We start from the raw sequence: 23,334 nt of genomic DNA, 5'->3' as shown, positions 1-23,334 counted from the left end.
GAACCTGTGTGAAAATACACACTTTAAAATTTCAGTAAGTTTAGAACACAGTCTTAGCTTCCACGTTTTGCTTGCCCAGGGTTTCAGAGCCAGCCAGAATGGGTATTTCTCCTTTCCCAAGTCTTTCCTCTTAGACATGGATAGTCTTCCACATGTATACAGTATTTTTGATCTCTAAGAATATGCTGAGGCTTCTTAAAGCTCCCTGTGGTTTTCTAGTTATCGAAGACTTTCTTTTAAATTTCTGACCAAGCTTTGGCTCATTGCAGCTGAACTCACAGCTTTATGCAGCTGCACGGTGGTCAGTGCGCTGATACTATTCCAGCACTTTCCCTGTGACAGGCCCTTGTTTTCACTTTGTATCTACACAAATAGCCACAACAGCCTGGGAACAGAGATTTTCCAGGTGGCTGGAAGTTAAGGCAATATCGACTGTGCCCAGAGAACGATGATTTGAAGAGAGCACCAGAGGATGTCAGTCCGCTCAGCTGGGTGCAAGACGAGGCTTTTAAAACATCACCGATCTCTGTTTCTTGACACTCAGCGTGCCACCTGGATAGACAGTTTTCAGTGTTCACTTTGAGTTTGGTTAACGCCCACCCCAGGTGGCGCTAGTGGTAAAGAACCCTCCTGCCAATGCAGGAGGATGAGAGCCGCGGGCTTGACCCCTGGATCGGGAAGAGCCCCTGGAGGAGGGCATGGCACCCACTCCAGGATTCCTGCCTGGAGAATCGCACGGACAGAGGGGCTCAGTCCCTGGGGTCACAAAGAGCCGGACATGACTGAAGTGACTTTGCAGGCACATGCACGCACTTGAAACTATTAATTTTAGGGTCTTTCTTTTTTTTTTTTTTTGCTGACATTTTCCTTGTTTTGGGGGAGACTCAGGGACCTTAACTTGGAGGCATGTGGTTCCAGGTGGGAGGGTGAAAGCTGAGCTGTGGTTCAGACCACAGCCCATGACCAGGGGTGGGGGGAGGTGGGGGGAGAGCAGAATGGAACAACAACATCATAGAGTTGCTTGTGCTAGCATCCCAGAGGTCAGTCTGCCAGCACGAATATTTATAGTGACTCCAGCTTCTTATCTTTCCATTTCACTACCCATGGACATAAAACTAAGCACTACAGGATACCGACATATTCCAGACTCTCTGCAATATCTCAGACATACTTTCCATCATACAATCAAACGTTCCTAGAAATATGAAAAAGAAGAAAGGAACAGGCAATAACAGACACTGGATCATTACAAGAAATCCAAATTCAAGTGTGATACGCAGCGTCTCAATTTACATTAAATGATTTATCATAACAGAAATTTAATTCCATGACTAACTTCATACATCTTGAATTATTTTTATGGCTAATGAAATGTAACAAAGATTTCAGTAATTAGAGTATATCCTTTTCCTTTTGATAAAGATTCAGTAGAAAATTAAAGTTCTTATATCTTAACAATCTACCCTCCAAAACTTGGGGTAGGTTTCTAGTGATTCACAGACAATGCCACTTCCTTACGGACTCTCATTCTGTCAAGTAAAATCATTTTTAGAGTTGCTACAAACATTCTGACTTACCAAAGACCTTGAACGCCTCCTCTCAAACAATACTGTAAAGATTCCTGACAGCAAAAACTGGAAACAAAAATCACACTTATTAATACCCTGTCATTACATCTCTATGTAATAAACTTAAAAAGCAAGAGAATTCTGGAATGCCATAACATGAGGAGTTTCATATCCACTCTTTTGTGGGACCATTGAGAAAATCATGGACCCCTTGAGGTGACTTTATGTGGCAAAAAGACTGTCAAATTTTACTTAGATTTTTTCTCAATCACAGTTTATTGAGCCTGTGAGGTGAATTACAAGAAAATGCATCTACTTGATGAACTTATTACTAAATAATGCTATACCTTAGTGATATCACATGCAAGTACTTTAAGTATAATGCTGAAACATTTTATTAATAGAAAACATCACATGTACAAAGTCTTTGATTCATTATATGTGTTTAAATGTAAGAATCACATGATGTCTTCAATGAGCAGCTTGTTCTGTGGCCGTCCATCAATCTTAAAACTTGTTAGAAAGATGGCAGCTATGGTGCATCGGAAACTTATTTTTCTGCTGGTGCAACTTTACTGTGTGCATGGAAACTTTCAACAGCATTTCAAGAGTGGCTATTCAGTTAGTAGTGAAGGAGAAGGAATGTTCTTTCCCCCCGAATGGCACCACTAACACGCCAGTGCACGCGCGGGCACTCAGGCACCCAGTCGGGTCGGACTCAGTCGGGTCTGACCACAGACTCTAGTCTGCCGGGCTTCTCTGTCCACGGACTTCGCCAGCAATAACACTGGAGGGGGCTGCCAGCTCCTACTCCATGGGATCTTCCTGCCCCAGGGAGCAAATCCACGTCTCCGGTGCCCCCCGCACTGGCAGCTGGATTCTTTACCAGTGAGTCGCCTGGGAAGCCCAACATGCCAGTCCTAAAAAGCATTTTGGGGTCAGAAGGATATGAGTTTGAACTCTTTGAACTGTGCTTTCTATGACACTCAAGAGAAATTATGTGGCTTGTCATTAAGGTTTTCCTTTTTCATTGGTAAAGTGAGAATAATATTTTCTAACTTGTGCTACTAAGTGGTTATTGTAATAGTTATATATGAAGTAATTTGCCGAATTATTCATAGTCAGCTTGGTCCTACAGTTTTCACCACTGACTCAGAACTACATTTTCCAGAATTACTCTCTGTTATTTTCAGTTACAATAGCGTAGGAGAAAATCTCAAGCAATGTTTGGTGGGTAGAAGGGAAGCAGAAACTGTAACTCTCAGAAGATCATAGTGATCAGACACGGCAGCCACGGCCTCCTCTTTCTCCCTCTCCTCTGTTATATTTTCACGTTATCTTCCAGAGAAAACAATTTCTAGATCTATCCATGATCTTCCCTTTGCAACCCCTTTCTGGTTCGAGATTTAATTACAGAGCTTCAAGATTTAATTACGTGCAACCTGCCTGCAATCCAAGAGACCCTGGCTCGATTCCTGGGTGGGGAAGATCCGTTGGAGAAGGGATAGGCTCCCCACTCCAGTATTCTTAGGCTTCCCTGGTGGCTCAGATGGTAGAGAATCCACCTGCAATGCGGGAGATCTGGGTTCAGTCCCTGGGCTGGGACGATCCCACGGAGAAGGGAACGGCTACCCACTCCAGTATTCTGGCCTGGAGAATTCCATGGACTATACAGTCCATGGGGTTGCAAACAGTTGGACACGACTGAGTGACTTTCACTTTCAACTTGTCCATTCATGCTGGTGCCTTGTGAAAGCGAGTGTTAGTTGCTCAGCTGTGTCTGACTCTGTGACCCCAGGGACTGTAGCCCGCCAGGCTCCTCTGTGCACGGAATTCTCCAGGCAAGAATACTGGAGCGGGTTGCCATTTCCTTCTCCAGGGAATCTTCTCAACCAGGGATCAAGCCCAGGTCTTCTGCATTGGAGGAAGATTCTTTACTGTCTGAGCCACCAGAGGAGCTGGCGCCTTGGGCAGGAGCAGTTAGTGATCTTTTTTACGATCCTCTAACCTTTCTTCCCACATCCCGTCTGCAGGAACTCCCACATTTTCAAAGGCTCCAATTCTTATTCCAGTTTCTATATTCCCATACATATTATGGTAGCCTGTTTTTCTTTACAAAACCCTGCACTGAAATAAGTACTTTATCATAAGCCCCCACTTTTGGACAAATGGTAGATAGTATTAATTTTTCTTTCTTTCTGTTACATTTTTACGTCCACATACCTTCCTCAGGATTCTTTCTAGTATTTTGAAATGGGTGCTACCTTTGTCTTCCAGCTACTCATCTTAGCCATTTCACACACAGCAAGAGAACACTCTGTCCTCAGCATCCTGGGCTTCCTCCATTTAAGGTGCTCATTCCAGTGTCTCCCAGAAAATCAAAACATACAACAAAGTCATCAAAAAAGAAAACAACCACTAGAGCAGTGTTTTCTTTTTTAGTCTCCAGCAAAAGCAGACTCATAAAGGAAATTATTGTAGCTGTTTATCACATGTTGCCGAGGCTGCTCCTGAAGGACTGGAGCATGTATGTGTGTTCTCTCTCGTAGCTCTATTTCTGATCAATGAGAAATTAAGACATCAAAAGGGTATATGAGCAATAGTGATTGCCAACTGATTTACAAGTAGATAATCAACTGCCTCAAAGGCGTTGGTTCCCAGCTTAGTGGGGCTCTGAAGGAGGGCTTAGGGCATGGAGACCAGTTAACAGGATGCGCTATGGCAACAGGAAAACCTTGATTTTATGGGGTGTAATTGATTGTGGCATTTCTGTTTCCTCTGTGAGTACCTTTGCCAGGTAAGCACTAGTGACATGTAGGAGAATAGTGGGGGATACCTTAAATAGATGGGCTTAAGAAGGTCTCTTGAAAGAGAGACATCGAAGCTGAGATAAGAGTAACCTGAAGTCTTGAAGACTAGAGGAGCTTTCCAGGGAGAGGAAATAAAAACACTTACCGAGGAGAAATCTCTACTGGTTTAAGGAACAGAACAAAGACCAGTATGCCTGGAACATAAGGAGGACCATCACTCCTATGAGACTGCTCTAGGATCAACTGTTATCTTGCAGAAAGTATGCTGTTTATTTTCTTTCTAACACTAACATTAAGAGATTTTAAAATAATTGCTTTCTTGTTAACTTTTGTCTCCTCAACTGAGAGAGTGAGATCTATGAAAGTGTTGTTGTTGTTTTTTTGCCAAGTCTTGACCAACTCTTTGTGACCCCATGAAATACAGCACACCAGGCTCCTCTGTCTTTCACCGTCTCCTGGAGCTTGCTCAAACTCATGCCCATCGAGTCGGTGACACCACCAACCATCTCATCCTCTGACATCCCTTCTCTTCCCACCTTCAATCTTTCCCAGCATCAGGGTCTTTTCCAATAAGTCATCTCTTCACATCAGGTGGCCAAAGTATTGGAGCTTTAGCTTCAGCATCAGTCCTTCCAGTGAATATTCAGGGTTGATTTCCTTTAGGATTGAGTGGTTTAATCTCCTTGTAGTCCAAGGAACTCTCAAGAGTCTTCTCCAGCACCACAGTTCAAAAGCATCAATTCTCTGGTGCTCTGCCTTCTTTATGGTCCAACTCTCACATCCGTACACGACCACTGGAAAAACCATAGCTTTGAGTGTACGGACCTTTGTCAGCAAAGCAATATCTGTGTGTTTTGGTATGCTGTCCGGGTCTGTCATAGCTTTCTTTTCAAGGAGCAAGCATCTTTTAATTTCATGGCTGCCATCAGCGTCCACAGTGATTTTGGAGCCCAAGAAAATAAAATCTGCCACTGTTTCCACTTTTTCCCCAGCTATTTGCCATGGACTGATGGGGTTAGATGCCCTGATCTTAGTATTTTGAGTGCTGAGTTTCAAGCCAGCTTTTTCACTCTCCTCTTTCATCATCCTCAGGAGGCTTTTTAGTTCCTCTTCACTTTCTGCCATTAGGGTGGTATCCTTGACAGCTCAGTGGGTAAAGAATCCGCCTGTGATGCAGGAGACCCTGGTTTGATTCCTGGGGTGGGAAGGTCTCCTGGAGAAGGGAAAGGCTACCCACTCCAGTGTTCTGGCCGGGAGCACTCCATGGGCTGCACATAGTCCGTGGGGGCAACTCCCACTTTCACTTTCCCCGTGAAAGCAGAGGTGCTTCTCGCCTCACTTCAGCTTTCGTGTGTGCCCCATTCAGGGCTCCATTCAAGTCCCTAGAGTAGTCCTCACAAATCGTGGCTGTCCAGTATGCCTCTTTACTGAATGAATGAAAACATGATTTAAACAATGTGATTCATTTTAAAAATGAAGCCAGTCAAGTGAAAAGCCCTGTCAATAGATGCCATGTCTTCTGATTCACTCTTCAGAGTCCATCTTCAACTAGTTCCCAGATGACAGAGACCCTGAAACATAGCATCCTGTGAAATACTGATCAAGACGCCTTCAGTTTATTTGGTGTGTGTGCAGATTACAAACGGACTCCAAAATCTGTACGGTGAGGTGATGCAAGGGCAGCCAAGACAATCTTGAAGAAGAACAAGATGACCTATGCTGATATTGCAACTTATTTAAAGGCAGTGTAGTGAAGACACTGTGATATCATCACAATTATAGAAAAATAGGTTCAGAAATGGAGGCAGCCCCATCTGGACATTTGATTTGTAGAAGCAAAACAATCTTTTTCCCAATAAATGAAACTTTTGAAAATTCATATTCTCAAAAATAAAATTTGATCCCTAATGTATATCATAGACAAAAATAAACTCAAGGTACACTGGAAGTCCAAATGTAAGAAGGTAAAACAGTTTAGATTCTAGTACATAATGTAAAAATAACTTCTAAATCTAAAAGCAGAAAAAATTTATTAAATTAGGTATAAAAAGTACTACCTATATAGAGGGAAAATTATCATAGTGGGTAACACTGAAATTAATAAATTATTTAATTGAAAGACATCCTTAAGCCACAGAGTGGAAATGACAATTAGAATACATAAACTGATAAAGAGTTTGTGTCCAGAATATATAAAGAATTCTAGCAAATAAGTACAAGACAGAAAATCCAATTAAAAAATGTGAAGAAACCTGTATAGGTACTTTTAAAAGAGGATGTCAAAATAGACAATAAAAAACTCCTCTACCTCATTGGTTAGCAATGCAAGCTAAAACTACAAGGTCAAAAGCACTAACCAGAATGGATAAAATCAGGAAAACTGACAATGCAAAGTGCTGCTGAGGGTGCGGGCGCCTGTGTGTTCAGCAGCTCAATCGCATCCACTCAGTGCGACCCTATGGGCTGCGGCCTCCCAGGTGCCTTTGTCCCCGGAAATCTCCAGGCAAGGATCCTGGAGTGGGTTGCTGTCTCCTCCTCCAGGGGATCCTCCTGACCTAGGGATCAAACCCGCGTCTCCTGCACTGCGGGTGGGTTCTTCACCACGGGGTCATGGAGGGAAGCCCTGAGACTCTCTGAGGAAGCCCGCGGAGGACACAGAACGACAGTAGTTTCCTGCCTGCTAAAAAGGACGTAAACCGGTAAAACAGCCTGGGAACAGCTTAGCATTAAACACTGAAGTTGAGTATGTGTGTAAACCTAAGACGTTGCGATTTTGCTTTTGTATATACACCTACAAGTGATAGCTGCACGTGTCAAAGGCATGTACAAGGTTACTAATGGCCCGCATGGGAAGTTCTGTAATACTGCAAACTGGAGGCGACCTAAATGCCCGTTCATTAGATTATATAAGCTACAGTAGACGAATACAATGAAATATTAACCAGCAATAATACGAATGACCTGCAGCTATATCACAGCTGCATCAATAGCAGGGGTGGGTCTCACATCATAAGCTAAGCAAAGCAGCCAAATACAAAACAATGCGTACCGTCTGATTCTACTTAGATAAAGTTTAAAAGCACAGAAGAGTGATGTATGATATGAGAAGTCAGGGTAATGGTGAAGATAGGAGGGAGAGGTTATTGATCGGAAGGGACATGAGAGGAATGTCCAAAGTGCTGGAATTTGTTTCATCTGACCTGGGTGTGAAAGTGGAAAGTGAAGTGAGTAAAGCTACAGAGCTAAAAAGAAAGAAAGAAAGAGGCCGGGGAGGGTGAGACAGAATGGAATCCCGGCACCAGAGGGAAATGGGTTACTGCTTTACACCGAATGGTTCAAGTAGGCCTCATTGAGAAAGTTACTGTCGATAATCGATTATCATAGTGGGTTGGCCAAAAAGTTCATTTGGGTTTTTCCGTAAGACCTGGTGAACGCTTTGTCTCAGCCTACACAACATTTTCTTTCTTTCCTTCTAAAGCTTCATTATCTTCTAACATTTGACTCCTGGCTAGAATAAAGCTCTGAAAGGGCTGGGATCTTTGCTTTGTTTACTGATGTACTTCATACACCTAGAACAGATATGTGGTACATAGTATTGTATTGGCTGAATGACCAAATTTCAAATGTATTAGTATTATCACTCAGCATTTTGTGGGGATAATAGCATATCACTCACCATACTATCAGACATAAAAAAATTTACTTTAGAAACTTCTGCTCAATTCTACTAAAGGCTTCTTGGATAGTAAAACAAAAGATTTCATTTGTATTTCCTTGTACAAATTCTATTTATTCTACTATTTCCACGGCAATAATGTTCTCTCATCTTGTTTGCCCCACTGGAAAAAATAAATGCCCTGTGAGCGGTGGAACAATCACTACCATTTCCTGTTTTCCCAAAATGTCCCTTGTGCATCTTACCACTATTTCCCCCTGCTGCTAGGTCGCTTCAGTCGTGTCCAACTCTGTGCGACCCCATAGACGGCAGCCCACCAGGCTTCCCCGTCCTTGGGATTCTCCAGGCAAGAACACTGGAGTGGGTTGCCCGTTCCTTCTCCAATGCATGAAGTGAAAAGTGAAAGTGAAGTCGCTTAGTCGTGTCCGACCCTCAGCAACCCCGTGGACTGCAGCCTTCCAGGCTCCCTTGTCCATGGGATTTTCCAGGCAAGAGCACTGGAGTGGGGTGCCATTGCCTTCTCCATTTCCCCCTATTCAAGAGCATGTAAAAAGCGGCTCTTTAACAAAACAGAGTTTCATTATAGACTAAGTATGATCTAAGTTTTCATTTTTTTTCATATTGATATATGCCTTCCAACTCGATATAAGAATAAACCCCTTGAAAACAGATGTTTTCAGCGTAGCATGCTGTCTCCGGCATGCTACACAGCTCAGAAACAATCATCAAATGAATAGATTAATAAAGAGCAATAAAGGAGTAGATTATTTACTCACAAAAGCTGCTGCCCAAAACGGGAATCCCGACAGTATTGCAAAAGGAAGATATACTTTTTGAAATGCTAGAATTTGTGAGACTAACAAATATGTCCAGAGCAGTCCCAGGGTGTGAACAAACAGACCAGTCATTATTTGCACGGCCTGAGAGAAAAGAACATCATTAATTACTTACTTCTATTCCAGTTCAACCTTTGAAAGGAACACACATCAAGAAAACGCCAAGGTGGAGGGGGAAAGTGATAACCTAACATAATTTTAGGATTTTCAACGTTTAACTCAAATGAGGAGGGTTTGTTAATATTTCAGAGTAGTTTGCGGATATAGTGACTATATACATGTCCAGTAAAATTGTACTAAGAGCCTGTTTATCTGCTGCATTCGAGAGGCTGCAGGGCACGAGCCTTGGAGCCCTGAACTCAACACTCCTCAGTGCCTGCATGTGGTCAGCGGTCCTCACCTGCAGAGGCCGCTCGTTGGTTTTACAGGCTGCTATTCCTGGCATTGCTGACCTTACCTGCCTTTCGCACATGGTCCCAAAACTGGGCCTTGGACTTTGATTCCGTTTTGCCCACCCATCATGCCCGCTTTTGACGGTGGTTGTCAAAGTCCTGGGTCCTGTATAAAGAAGAGCTTAAGAAAGAGCGAGCCCTTGAGTTACCTGGTTTTCTCCAGCTCTTCCAGGGGCCTGTTACCTGGCGTACGGATTGTGGATGATTTCTGCCCACTAAAGTCAGGCTAAGTATGACAGCTTCAGAGCCACAGAAGGACAATTCTAAGCTTGCTATGTAGAGCCCCCTGACATCTCGCTGTAGGGCCTTTCAGTTTGTTTTCAGAGATGTTTCTCAGCTGTGCCTGCTTCTGCCACAGCTGAACAAGCCACTCCTCCCTGCTCCTGTTCATCCACCAAACACAGGAATTCAGCTTGAAAAAAAACCAAACCAAAGGAGTCATACTGGCATTCAGAACCTAAACTCTCTTGCCTTACTGTATCTCATATTTTAAAAAATAATTTAATTTCTTTCTTTTTTTTTTTGGCCACACCTGTGGGGCATGAAGAATCTTAGTTCTCCAGCCAGGGACCAAACCTGCGCCCTGTGCAGCGGAGGAACACAGAGGCTGAAGCACTTGACCGCCAGGGAAGTCTGTGCAACTCATATTTCCAGAATGTCTGGGTAAACTGATATCCTTTTCCTCAAAAAACATATCCTCTTAAGCAGGATCACTTCCTCTTGAAGTCTGCAGCAGGCTTCCGTTCTGGTCATGTGATGATGAGCGGAGCTAAGAAGGGCTAGTTGGGGCGATCCCCCCTCACCTGGAGAGTACTCTGACAGCCCCCGGGCACGAGCTCTGCATCGAGCGGCGCCTGCGGCAGGCTGCGGCGGAAGGAAGGGGCCAGCGGACGCCGCATTCGACAGGGCTTTTCCCACTACTGCGGCGGCGCGGAGTTTTAGCTCCTTGCTGAAGCTGGAATACACTGACGTTTTCTAAAGTCTGAGTTTAGAAGATCGAAGGATTAAAAAAAAATTTCATTTCCAAATAATTATAGATTGCAAAAATAGTACAGAGAGGTCCAGTGTCTCCTGAACCTGGAGGCTCCGAGTGGTTTCACGACTGCATCGCGGCGCCGGGATGCGGAGACGGAGCTCGGCGGGCGCGGGCTCATCGCGCTGCGCCATTTCCTCGCGTCTCTTCCTGTCTCCCACCACCATAATCAAGAAACAGAACTTTTAAATTACTACAAAGGGATCGTTCATCCCACACCTCTCTAATCACTCTCCTTCCAACTTCCTTAATGTCTGGAAATCACTGTTTTCCATCTCTACGCTTGTGTCACTCTGAGAATGTCATATAAATTGAATAATTCAGCATGTAACTTTTGAGACGGACTTTTCCCACTCAGCTCAATGCCCTTGAAACCCATCTAAGTTGTCGTGGGTCTCAATGCATCTTCTTTCATGCGCGATGTGGATGCCCATAGTTATCAGTTATTCACCTACTGAGGCGATTTCCACTTCGATGGTTTCCACCCTGGGGGCTGTTACGAATCAACTGCTGTCTCCTCCTGCGCTCTTCGGTTGTAGCAGCAGAGCGATACCGGCCTCTTCAGGCCATTCAAGCGGTGCTCCCTCCTCTGTTTTCTGGAAAAGATTACGAAGAACTGGTGCTGCTAAGCATTCTTAGAATATTTGGCAGAATTCTTTGGTGAAATATCCAGGCCCGGCCATTTCTTTTTCAGGAGTTTTTAAATTACAAATTCAAGAGCATTTTGTATCTTTCCATTTCTCTGTGCCATTTTCAATTTCTTTTACCAACATTTCACAGTTTTCAGAGTACAGGCCTTTCAACTGCTTCAAGTTCATTCCTTGATATTCTTTTTGATGTAATTTCTTTTTTTTGATAGTTCATCATTAATGCACAAAAAGAAGTAGATTTCTGTATATTAATCTTGTATCCTGCAACTTTACTGAAATCATTTAGTATTTTTAATAGTTTTTGGGTGCAGATTTAGGGTTTTCTCCATACAGCGTCATGCCATCTGCAAATAGTGAGTTTTGCTTCTTCCTTTCCAACTTGGGTTCATTTTCTTTCTTTTTCTTGACTGATTTCTGTGGCTAGGACCTCTAATACCATGTTAAGTAGAAGTGGTAAAAATGGATATCCTTGTCTTATTCCTGATTTTAGAGGATAAGCTTTTAGCTTTTCACCATCATGTATGATGTTAGCTGTGGATTTGTCCAAAATGGCCCTTATTATGTTCAGTCCCGTTCCCTGTAACCACTCCAGTACTCCTGCCTGGAAAATCCCACGGACGGAGGAGCCTGGTGGGCTGCAGTCCACGGGGTCGCTAAGAGTCTGCACGACTAAGCGACTTCACTTTCGCTTTTCACTTTCATGCATTGGAGAAGGAAATGGCAACCCACTCCAGTGATCTTGCCTGGAGAATCCCATGGACGGAGGAGCCTGGTAGGCTGCAGTCCATGGGGTCGCCAAGAGTCGGGCACGACTGAGCAGCTTCACTTTCACTTTTCACTTTCATGCATTGGAGAAGGAAATGGCAACCCACTCCAGTGTTCTTGCCTGGAGAATCCCAGAGACAGTGGGCCCCTGTCTGTGGGGTCGCACAGAGTCAGACACAACTGAAGCGACTTAGCAGCAGCAGCAGCAGCATGTTCCATTTATACTCATTTTGATAATTTTTTTAAAAATCATGAATGGGTGTTAAATGTTGTTAAATGCTTCTTCTGTGTATACTGAAATGATCATGTGATTTTTATCCCTTTTAAAATTGCGGTGTATCATACTGGTTGATTTGCAGATATTGAACCATCCTGGCCTCCCTGGAGTACATCCTACTTCATCCCAGGGTATGATCCTCCCACAGCTGCGCTCTCTCCTTGGCAGCAGCAGCCTTTGCCCTGGAGTGGAGCAGCGCAAGAGGGCTCAGAGTGAGGTGCTCGGCTTAGATCAGCATGTACACTGGGGTAGTTGTGGGATATGCCAGTCAGGGTCGCAGGCAGCTTCAACAGGCTTGGTCTGCCTTGCTTCGTGATTAAGTGAGCATGTGAACACCCCTTACGAGCAGAGTAGAGCTTTTTCACCGCTCCACTGTCCGTCTGGAGCTGGTTTTCAAGCGTGTTAAGGGAGCGTGCCCTCCCCGTGTTGGACCCCAGGTGTGGAGTGCCCAGTGTGTGGTTTCAGTCTTCATTTCCCAGAGAGGATCTCTGAGACTGTGTGATCCTCTCTCTGTGTCGGCCTCCTAGAGACACGGATCCTGACCTGACCTCTTCTCCTCCCTTCAAACCTGACTTTGTGTGGTTCTTCCTATAGCGCTGGCTATGTAGGAGTTTTCTGCCAGCTTCAGTCTGCCTTCCGTGAGGAGCAGTCCACATGCAGATGTGTTTTGATGTGGTTGTTGGGGGCCAAGAGCTGTGTCTGCTTCTGCTCTGCCCTCTGGATCTCCTCTCACATGGAATAATTTTTATAGTCATACTTAAAGTTGACTGATTCTTTTCTCTCTGCCCTCTCCATACCCTCGTTGAACTCATCTGGTGAGTTTTTTTCCAGTTATTGCATTTTTCAGTTATAAAATCTCCATTTGGTTTTCTCTATTTCTTCTATTTCTTTTCTTTGAATTTTTATCTATAAATGTGTTTTGAGTATGTTCATAATTGCTTGTTGTTACATTTTACTTAAAAATTCTTATCAGATAATTCTAACAACAGTGTAGTTCTGGTATTGGCATCTACTCACTGTCTTTTCTCATGCAGTTGAGATTTTCCTGGTTATTTTTTGGATGAGTGATTTTCACTTGTACCGTGGACACCACTTTGCAAATAAAGGTCTATACAGTCAAAGTTGTGGTTTTTCTAGTAGTCATGTACAGATGGGAGTTGGACCATAAAGAAGGCTGAGCACTGAAGAATTGATGCTTTTAAACTGTGGTGTTGGAGAAGACTCTTGAGAGTCCCTTGGACTGCAAGGAGATCAAACCATTCAATCTTAAAGGAAATCACCCCTGAATATTCATTGGAAGGATTGATGCTGAAGTTGAAGGTCCAATACTTTGGCCACCTGATGTGAAGCGATGACTAACTGGAAAAGACCCTGATGCTGGGAAAGACTGAAGGCAAAAGGAGAAGGGAGTAGCAGAGGATGAGATGATTAGATGGCATCACTGACTCAATGGACATGAATTTGAGCAAACTCCAGGAGATAGTGGAGGACAGTGGAGCCTGGTGTGCTGCAGTCCATGGGGTTGCAAACAGTCAGACACAGCACAGCAACTGAACAACAACCTGGCTGAGAAAATAGGCTTTCCTTGTTGTTGTTTTTTTGTCTTGTGCTTAATGGTGTTTTTGGGTTACAGGCTTCTTGAGCACCCAGTTCTGGAGATTTGAAGAAAAGTAAACAAAATACCCCAGGAAACCCACCACCATGTCATTCTTTGGATTTCAAGGTCCCTAGCTCTTCTGCCTCCTGTGAATCTTTCAGTCTTCCTTGTCCCAAGTTTTAGCTGTAACTCGTGGCAGGAATAGAGAAAAGTCTATCTACTTCACCTTGTCTGAAACTGGAAAGTAGAATTAAATGCGATCTAAACTCTTAGATAATGGTAGCTCTCATTAGCAGGACAGTAACGTGACCAGTAACAGATGTATTCTCAGAAACACTTTATTCCTTCTCAATAACCATATCAGATCAGTGGGAAAGGAGGGTAGGGATCTAGATCTTACCATCATAAAACTGGGAATGAGGAGTGGAAACTTGGGTTCATAGTCTGCTTTGCAGAAGGCTTTTGGTACAATTCTTGTTGAGGTCAGGTAGATCTTCAGTAAGGGAAGGCAATAAAAGAACTGAGGTGTCAGAAACATTCCTGGACCAAGCTTTAACCCTGTTGGTTTAATTCCCAGTCTGGATCCATCATCCAAAAACGTGGGTGGCTAATGAAAAAGGATGTAACCTGCTATATTTGACAAGCCGATTGGGAAAACAGTGCCATGTCTGCAGCGTGATTTCAAGAACATACTGCCATTACAATCACGGTCCCCAATGCTGGACGGTCTGCAGATTTTCCTGAATATTGTTCCCACAATCTGACCATTTCATTTGGGACCACTGTCATCATCAGCTCAGCTTAAGATAATTTATAGATGCCAAAAAGGGATTTTTATACATAGTTCCAGACTCAGAGTATATTTCTTGGGAGTATGACTAGGTTGCAGTGGTTTGAGGTTATTTAAATATAGTTGATAGATTCATAATTTTTGCTTTATTTAACTTTAATATAGTTGATTGGAAGAGGGTGTTTGCTATGACCAGTGCATTCTCTTGGCAAAACTCTATTAGTCATTGCCCTGCTTCATTCTGTATTCCAAGGCCAAATTTGCCTGTTACTCCAGGTGTTTCTTGACTTCCTACTTTTGCATTCCAGTCCTCTATAATGAAAAGGACATCTCTTTTGGGTGTTAGTTCTAAAAGGTCTTGTAGGTCTTCATAGAACCATTCAACCTCAGCTTCTTCAGTGTTACTGGTTGGGGCATAGACTTGGATTACCATGATATTGAATGGTTTGCCTTGGAAACGAACAGAGATCATTCCATTGTTTTTGAGACTGCATCCAAGTACTGCATTTCGGACTCTTTTGTTGACCATGATGGCTACTGCATTTCTTCTGAGGGATCCCTGCCCTCAGTAGTAGATATAATGGTCATCTGAGTTAAATTCACCCATTCCAGTCCATTTTAATTCTCTGATTCCTAGAATGTCGACATTCACTCTTGCCATCTCTTGTTTGACCACTGCCTTGATTCATGGACCTAACATTCCAGGTTCCTGTGCAATATTGCTCTTTACAGCATCGGACCTTGCTTCTATCACCAGTCACATCCACAGCTGGGTATTGTTTTTGCTTTGGCTCCATCCCTTCATTCTTTCTGGAGTTATTTCTCCACTGATCTCCAGTAGCATATTGGGCACCTACTGACCTGGGGAGTTCCTCTTTCAGTATCCTGAAACATCATATCCTGGACATCACCAGATGGTCAACACCAAAATCAGATTGATTATATTATTTGCAGCCAAAGATGAAGAAACTCTATACAGTCAACAAAAACAGACCAGGAGCTGACTGTGGCTCAGATCATGAACTCCTTATTGCCAAATTCAGACTTAAATTGAAGAAAGTAAGGAAAACCACTCGACCATTCAGGTATGACCTAAATCAAATCCCTTATGATTATACAGTGGAAGTGAGAAATAGATTTAAGGGACTAGATCTGACAGATAGAGTGCCTGATGAACTATGGAATGAGGTTCATGACATTGTACAGGAGACAGGGATCAAGACCATCCCCATGGAAAAGAAATGCAAAAAAGCAAAATGTTTGTCTGAGGAGGCCTTACAAATAGCTGTGAAAAGAAGAGAAGTGAAAAGCAAAGGAGAAAAGGAAAGATATAAGCATCTGAATGCAGAGTTCCAAAGAATAGCAAGAAGAGATAAGAAAACCTTCTTCAGCGATCAATGCAAAGAAATAGAGGAAAAGAACAGAATGGGAAAGACTAGAGATCTCTTCAAGAAAATTAGAGATACCAAGGGAACATTTCATGCAAAGATGGGCTCGATAAAGGACAGAAATGGTATGGACTTAACAGAAGCAGAAGATATTAAGAAGAGGTGGCAAGAATACACAGAAGAACTGTACAAAAAAGATCTTCATGACCCAGATAATCACTATGGTGTGATAACTCACCTAGAGCCAGACATCCTAGAATGTGAAGTCAAGAGGGCCTTAGAAAGCATCACTATGAACAAAGCTAGTGGAGGTGATGGAATTCCAGTTGAGCTGTTTCAAATCCTGAAAGATGATTCTGTGAAAGTGCTGCACTCAGTATGGCAGCAAATTTGGAAAGCTCAGCAGTGTCCATGGGACTGGAAAAGGTCAGTTTTCATTCCAATCCCTAAGAAAGGCAATGACAAAGAATGCTCAAACTACCACACAATTGCACTCATCTCACATGCTAGTAAAGTAATGCTCAAAATTCTCCAAGCCAGGCTTCAGCAATACAGGAACCATGAACTTCCTGATGTTCAAGCTGGTTTTAGAAAAGGCAGAGGAACCAGAGTTCAAATTGCCAACATCTGCTGGATCATGGAAAAAGCAAGAGAGTTCCAGAAAAACATTGATTTCTGCTTTATTGACTATGCCAAAGCTTTTGACTGTGTGGATCACAATAAACTGTGGAAAATTCTGAAAGAGATGGGAATACCAGACCACCTGACCTGCCTCTTGAGAAATCTGTATGCACGTCAGGAAGCAAGTTAGAACTGGACATGGAACAACAGACTGGTTCCAAATAGGAAAAGGAGTACATCAAGGCTGTATATTGTCACCCTGCTTATGTAACTTCTATGCAGAGTACATCATGAGAAACGCTGAACTGGAAGAAGCACAAGCTGGAATCAAGATTGCTGGGAGAAACATCAATAACCTCAGATATGCAGATGACACCACCCTTATGGCAGAAAGTGAAGAGGAGCTAAAAAGCCTCTTGATGAAAGTGAAAGAGGAGAGTGAAAATGTTGGCTTAAAGCTCAATATTCAGAAAATGAAGATCATGGCATCTGGCCCCATCACTTCATGGCAAATAGATGGGGAAAGAGTGGAAACAGTGTCAGACTTTCTTTTGGGGGGCTCCAAAATCACTGCAGATGGTGACTGCAGCCATGAAATTAAAACACACTTACTCCTTGGAAGAAAAGTTATGACCAACCTAGACAGCATATTGAAAAGCAGAGACATTACTTTGCCGACTAAGGTCCGTCTAGTCGAGGCTATGGTTTTTCCAGTACTCATGTATGGATGTGAGAGTTGGACTGTGAAGAAGGCTGAGCGCCGAAGAATTGATGCTTTTGAACTGTGGTGTTGGAGAAGACTCTTGAGAGTCCCTTGGACTGCAAGGAGATCCAACCAGGCCATTCTGAAGGAGATCAGCCCTGGGATTTCTTTGGAAGAAATGATGCTGAAGCCAAAACTCCAGTACTTTGGCCACCGCATGCAAAGAGTTGACTCATTGGAAAAGACTCTGATGCTGGGAGGGATTGGGGGCAGGAGGAGAAGGAGACAACAGAGGATGAGATGCTGGATGGCATCACGGACTCGATGGACGTGAGTCTGAGTGAACTCCGGGAGTTGGTGACGGACAGGGAGGCCTGGTGTGCTGCCATTCATGGGGTCGCAAAGAGTCAGACATGACTGAGCCACTGAACTGAACTGATACTGATGTTTGACAGAAAACAACAATTCTATAAAGCAATTATCCTTCAATTAAAAAATAAATAAATTTTAAAAAGAAATTGCAACATTTTAGTCATTTTCTTAAGTAGCCTTTAGTTCTTACCCCTAACAGTCTTGCTTCCTGTCTTATCCACACAGGATTTCGCGGCATTTTTCACTAGGATAAAAGAGAGAAATGAGAAGATAAATGCTTTTTTTTCTATAGGAAAATACGGAGACAAATAAGTACTAATTATGTCCTTGAGTAAGATGCTTAAAATTGAGGGAAATTTAATTCTACAGCTGTTCATTTTTCACTGTTTTATAATTCCCTGCGAGATGTTTTTCATCAAACCAATATCACTATCTTGAAAAATCCAGTAATTAGTTCTCAAATACTTTTGTTCATTTAACAACCTTTTGTTCATTTAACAACCTTCTATAGGACTCTCTGTGTGTGTGTTAGTTGTCTAGTTGTGTCCAACTCTTTGCAACGCTATGGACTGTGGCCCACCAGGCTCCTCTGTCCGTGGAATCTCCAGGCAAGAATATTGGAGTGAGCTCCCATTCCCTTCTCCTGGGGATCTTGCCAACTCAGGGATTGAACCCACGTCTCCTGTGTTGCTGGCAGATTCTTCACAGTGTGAGCCACCAGGGAAACCCAAGGAGGACTGTAAAAAACAGTTTATGGTGGTTGCTCCAACCCGTCAGTCCCTCTTGATATGACCCATGTCCCCACAGGGTCAAAAAAGTTGGATTTTTTGTCTTGCTGAGTTTCTCATGGCACCTGGTTCATTTCTTGCCTTTAGATTATGTAATCATATCTGTTCATACAATACAATAAATGTACACATGTACCTTTGTTTTGCTAATGCTAGTAAGAGATGTTTTTTTTTTTTCTTGCAAGCAAATTGTCTTTTTTTAAAAAAATCACCTTGTCCTCTAATTTTTCTCACATGGCAATCTACTCTCACAATCTAATCTCCCGAATCTCCAAAGTCTGGCACCTTTTCTCCCCCTTCAAGCTCTTTATTTTATAGCCGTATCAGAAATATGAGACTTTGTCTTTAAATTCTTCACTAATAAACTTTTCCTTCCATTTACACGAACTCTCAAGGTTTGAGTTCTCTCAGCTGGCCTGCTGAAGTCTGAAAGAGGTAGAAAAGTACAGCAGAAAGAGCCAAATTTGAGTTCAAATCTTGTCCTTACCCATATCCTTTAATCTTTCACAGGGTGATTCCTCAGCAGCAAAACCCCTCTAGGATTGTGCAGGGGGCCAAATAAGACTAACTGGTAGATAACGGAAACTCAACACCTTGCGTCGGGAATGCCGGCCTTTGGCATGGTCTACGCCAACCGTGGGTCCCTGCTCACCGCATCAGAGGGCGAGCCAGGGGGCCCCGATCTCGCAGGAGGAGCCTTCGTTCCGGACCCCGCAGCCGGGGCGGCAGCACTGGCCGAGCCGGTCCTGCCTCCTCGGCTGGGCCCCGCATCCCGCTCGCGGCTCCAGCGCAGCAGTTGCGGCCGAGAGGGCGGCTTCCGGCGGCTGCGCGAGGGCCCCCGGGGACGCGTGCGCGGTGCGGCCTCGCCGCGCTGCCCAGTCTGCAGGTTCCCGGGACAGGATAAGGATGAGCTGGAGGGGCAGAGGAGAGGGCAATGGCAGCCCACTCCAGGCCCCTTGCCTGGAGACTCCCGTGGACGGAGGAGCCTGGCGGGCCGTGGCCCATGGGGTCGCAGAGAGTCGGGCACTGCTGAAGTGACTGAGCACGCTCGCAGGCGGTTAGCAGAGACAAAGCCTCTGCTGCCTGTGTCGGCGTCGCTCTGCGTCTGTGAGCATCACAGTCTGGGCCACGCCCGATCATTCCCTGGCTGCTTCAACAGAGACATCGCCATCAAACACACGATCTCCTCCCCCTCTTCCGCCGGGGTTGTATTGGCAACAGTCTGTCTGCTTTTAATCCTCACAAGCTGTACCGGGAAGAGAGCTGCTCAGCAAAGCTGGGTTCCAGGTTTTATCAGATGCTTGGTGCTTCAGCGAAATACTTATCTTTCCTGTACCTTCGGTGGTTTTCCTGTACAATGGAATAATATATTTTCACTAAGTTACTCTCAGAACTGGGTTATACAAGTTTAAAATTGCTGTAAACAGGTCCCAACAACTAATATATTAGAATCCTAGCTTGAGAGCCATCTCCATGATGCGTGATACTTGGTACTATCAGTTCAGTTCAGTCGCTCCGTCGTGTCTCTTTGTGACCCCATGGACTGCGGGCCTCTCTGTGTATCACCAATTCCCGGAGCGTGTTCAGGTTCATGTCCATTGAGTCTGTGATGCCACCCAAACATCTCATCCTCTGTCGTCCCCTTCTCCTTTTACCTTCGGTCTTTCCTGCTGCTGCTGCTGAGTCGCGTCAGTCGTGTCCGACTCTGTGCGACCGCAGAGACGGCAGCCCACCAGGCTCCCCGGTCCCTGGGATTCTCCAGGCAAGAACACTGGAGTGGGTTGCCATTTCCTTCTCCAATGCATGAAAGTGAAAAGGGAAAGTGAAGTCACTCAGTCGTGTCTGACCCTCAGCGACCCCACGGACTGCAGCCCACCAGGCTCCTCCGTCCATGGGATTTTCCAGGCAAGAGTGGGTGCCATTGCCTTCTCTGTCCTTCCTAGCATCAGGGTATTTCCCAATGGGTCACCTCTTTGCATCAGGTGGCCAAAGTATCAGAGTTTCAGCTTCAGCATCAGTCCTTCCAATGAATATTCGGGACTGATTTCCATTAGGATTGACTGTTTTGATCTCTTTGGAGTCCAAGGAACTCTAAAGAGTGTTCTCCAACACCACAGTTCAAAAGTATCGATTCTTTGGCACTCAGCTTTCTTTATAGTCCAACTCTCATATCCATACATGACTACTGGAAAAACCATAGCTTTGACTAGATGGACCTTTGTTGGCAAAGTAATGTCTCTGCTTTTTAATATGCTGTCTAGGTTGGTCATAACTTTTTTACCAACAAGATGGTACCATGGAGAACTTTAAAAAAAAAAAAAAACACAAAAACTCAGCACTCTGTGAAGGCCATAGTAGAAATGAATAAATGAAACAAAATGTTTTCTATTCAAACTCCCTCAGTTTATGCTGAGTTCCAGCTTAAGAATATAAATGATTTGCTTTGATGGCTAACTAAAGATAACATTGGGAAGTCACATTATGGTAGGGAATGTAATTAACATTTGTTGAGGCTTTAGGTGCTTGATACTTTATATATTATATAATTTATTGAACAAATTCTGAATACCTGGTAAGCATCAGTGAATGTTAGGTACTATCCCACATACTGGGGATAAAAGCAGTGAGAAAACTAAAGTGGTCAGGAGGCTTTTGTTTTAAACAGGAGAAACAATAACATCCTTTATGTATTTGTGAGAGTGATCCAGAAGAGAGGGAAGACCTGAAGTCATCAAATGAAGTGAGGGTGGAGTGGGAAGTCTTTTTGACTGTGTCTCCCGGAATCTACATTTTACTGGGCACAGAAATCTGTATATCTTTAACCTCTTCATAGGAGATATTCTGTATCTCCTTTGCCTGAAAAACCTACCTTTCTTTTGAGGGCAAGACTTTTCTAAGCATTTTCTCACTTTCTGGAACCAAGAGTCCTTAGGTAGGGTGAGTGATGAATACATTTTCTGTGAATTCTACTGAAACTTCAAGACCCACACCGCCCAATTCAGTAGCCACATGCGGTAGTTAAGCCTTTGAAATGTAGTTCGTCTGAGCTGATGTGTAAAATGCACACAAAATTTTTGAAGACTGGATATGATAAAAAAAGAAAGTGTAAAATGGCTAAATATTTTTGAAATATATGGTTAATGAAATCTATTATTAAACTTAATTTCACCTATTTCTGCTCACTTTCTTAGTGTGGCTACTAGAAAATTTTAAATTACACGTGTAGCTCATATTACTTTTCTATTGGATAGAGGTACTCTAGATCTTTTCACTCTCCTATAAACCTCTTCCTTCTTTCAGTTCACCTCTTGATGTCTTCTGTCTACATTTATATGAAATCTTAACAAGGCCCAAAAGGCACCATGTGAGCTGGCTCTGCCTGTCTTTCCAACTTTGTCCTTAATCACCTTCCTTTTTAATCAGTGGGTTCTAGACATGCTCTCCTCTCAGACCAGCCAATATCTTTCCTTTCTCAGGATTTTATTCTATTTCCTCTGCTCAGAGTACTTGTCTTCTGACTTGGAAAATGGCCTGAAAAGCCACCTTCTTAGATAAGCACTTATTTTCTATCTAAAATAGTGCCAGCTATCCACACCATCTCTCTTCCCATTATCCTAGTCATTTCCTAAAAAGCACTTTCTAATGCCATGCTTCCTAAAATTCTCTTGCAAAGTCATTAAAACAAGCAAACAAACATGTATCATTTATCTTCTCCTTGACTCCATTAGAGTAGGGATCTTGTCTGTCTTGTTTACACCCAGGATCTAAAACAAGGGTGGATATCTAAATAGATGTCACATGAGCACAAGCAATAAAAATTGATTATACGATGACATAGGAATACTTCAATGTTTTAGTCAAATTTGGTACATATCTGGCTGGGTAGTATGTTACTGGAAATTATAGAAATTAAAAATAAGTGGCTAAAGCTAATTTAAGCAGTTATGGCTGAAACAACTTGCTTTCCCACCACTGTCTGTCTTTTCCTTTAGTTTCCAGCTCTTGACTCTCTCCTTGCTCTCTGTGTGCTGTTTGCGGACTCCTTTCCATGGCCTTATATTTTGGCCTTAAATGAAAGTCTTTCTTAAGTTCTCTTCCATTTTTACTCTTGTCAAAATTCATAATTAGAAAAGACCGTTTGTCTCTGATTTGAAGGCCATTCGATGAGGTCTGGATTCTCCGAGACCATCTGGTCATTACTTTGTAACATCTCATACCTGGTTTCTCGTGGACATTTGATTGCTGAATCTGGGCTTTCTTGATTAGAAGTGCTATTTGCATATATGGAGTGCACCATAATCCTATAGTAACTTCCAAAGCTGAATTACCATTTTAGAATTCTCTACTGAATTCCTAGACTCATATTTCCAACTTCCTAATAAATGCTTCTACATAGATTTTCCAAAGCACCTCGGATAAAAAACAATCCAATCTAAATGCATGATCTGCCTATGATAAACCTTTTCTTTCCCATCTATTCCAGCTAACTCCCAAGCCCCAGTACTGGTATCACTTGAAGATATAACCAATCTCCAAATTCTTTCGATTTTTTCTTTCATATACATCACAAATTTTTTGCTCCTTGTCTTCATCTCCCATATTCTAGCTGTAATATGCATCATCTCTTCTCTAGAAAATTGCAGTAATTATCTAACCTGGATGTCCCATTTTTAGTACAACAGCCACCTCAGTTACATTCTCCACACTCCCACTGCAAGAACTAACCAAATGTCTGTTTCCACAGTGCTCCATCATGGGCCAGCTGGGATTCCAGTGCCTTAGCACGTCGTTCAAATCATATTTTATTTTCCCCTTGTCAACTGTTCAGCCTCACTTCCCACCTTCTCGCCATAGACACCGTGGTTCATTTATGACTACCTTCCATTCTACAAATATGCCGTGCCTTCTTCCTTAGATCAGACCAGGTCAAGTAGCCATTGAATATGAACTCATTTTGATCAAATCTCTACTTTTGAAGTCTAGTAAGTAGGGGGTACCATTATCAGAC

At 43.2% G+C, this 23,334-nt stretch overlaps 1 long non-coding RNA gene across 2 annotated transcripts in view; it reads right to left on the bottom strand.

Moving 5' to 3' along the window:
* Positions 1-19,411, bottom strand: part of LOC138420115 (uncharacterized) — a 36,503-nt gene extending 17,092 nt beyond the window's left edge. Inside the window, exons 1-2 of one of the 2 annotated variants that reach the window (XR_011249193.1) lie at positions 18,814-19,411; positions 17,729-17,782 (exon numbers count right to left, since the gene is read on the bottom strand). This is a non-coding gene — a long non-coding RNA (uncharacterized lncRNA). Of the gene's footprint in view, positions 1-1,577; positions 1,636-17,728; positions 17,783-18,813 lie in introns of those variants that run through there. The other variant, XR_011249194.1, reaches the window with a different exon arrangement.
* Positions 19,412-23,334: the final 3,923 nt, after the last annotated feature.

This window comes from Ovis canadensis, chromosome 15 (genome assembly GCF_042477335.2).
Source record: "Ovis canadensis isolate MfBH-ARS-UI-01 breed Bighorn chromosome 15, ARS-UI_OviCan_v2, whole genome shotgun sequence".
In the NCBI taxonomy this organism is placed as follows: Eukaryota; Metazoa; Chordata; class Mammalia; order Artiodactyla; family Bovidae; genus Ovis; species Ovis canadensis.
Note: the sequence above shows the minus strand (reverse complement) of the source record. Positions and strands in the feature narration are given on the sequence as shown.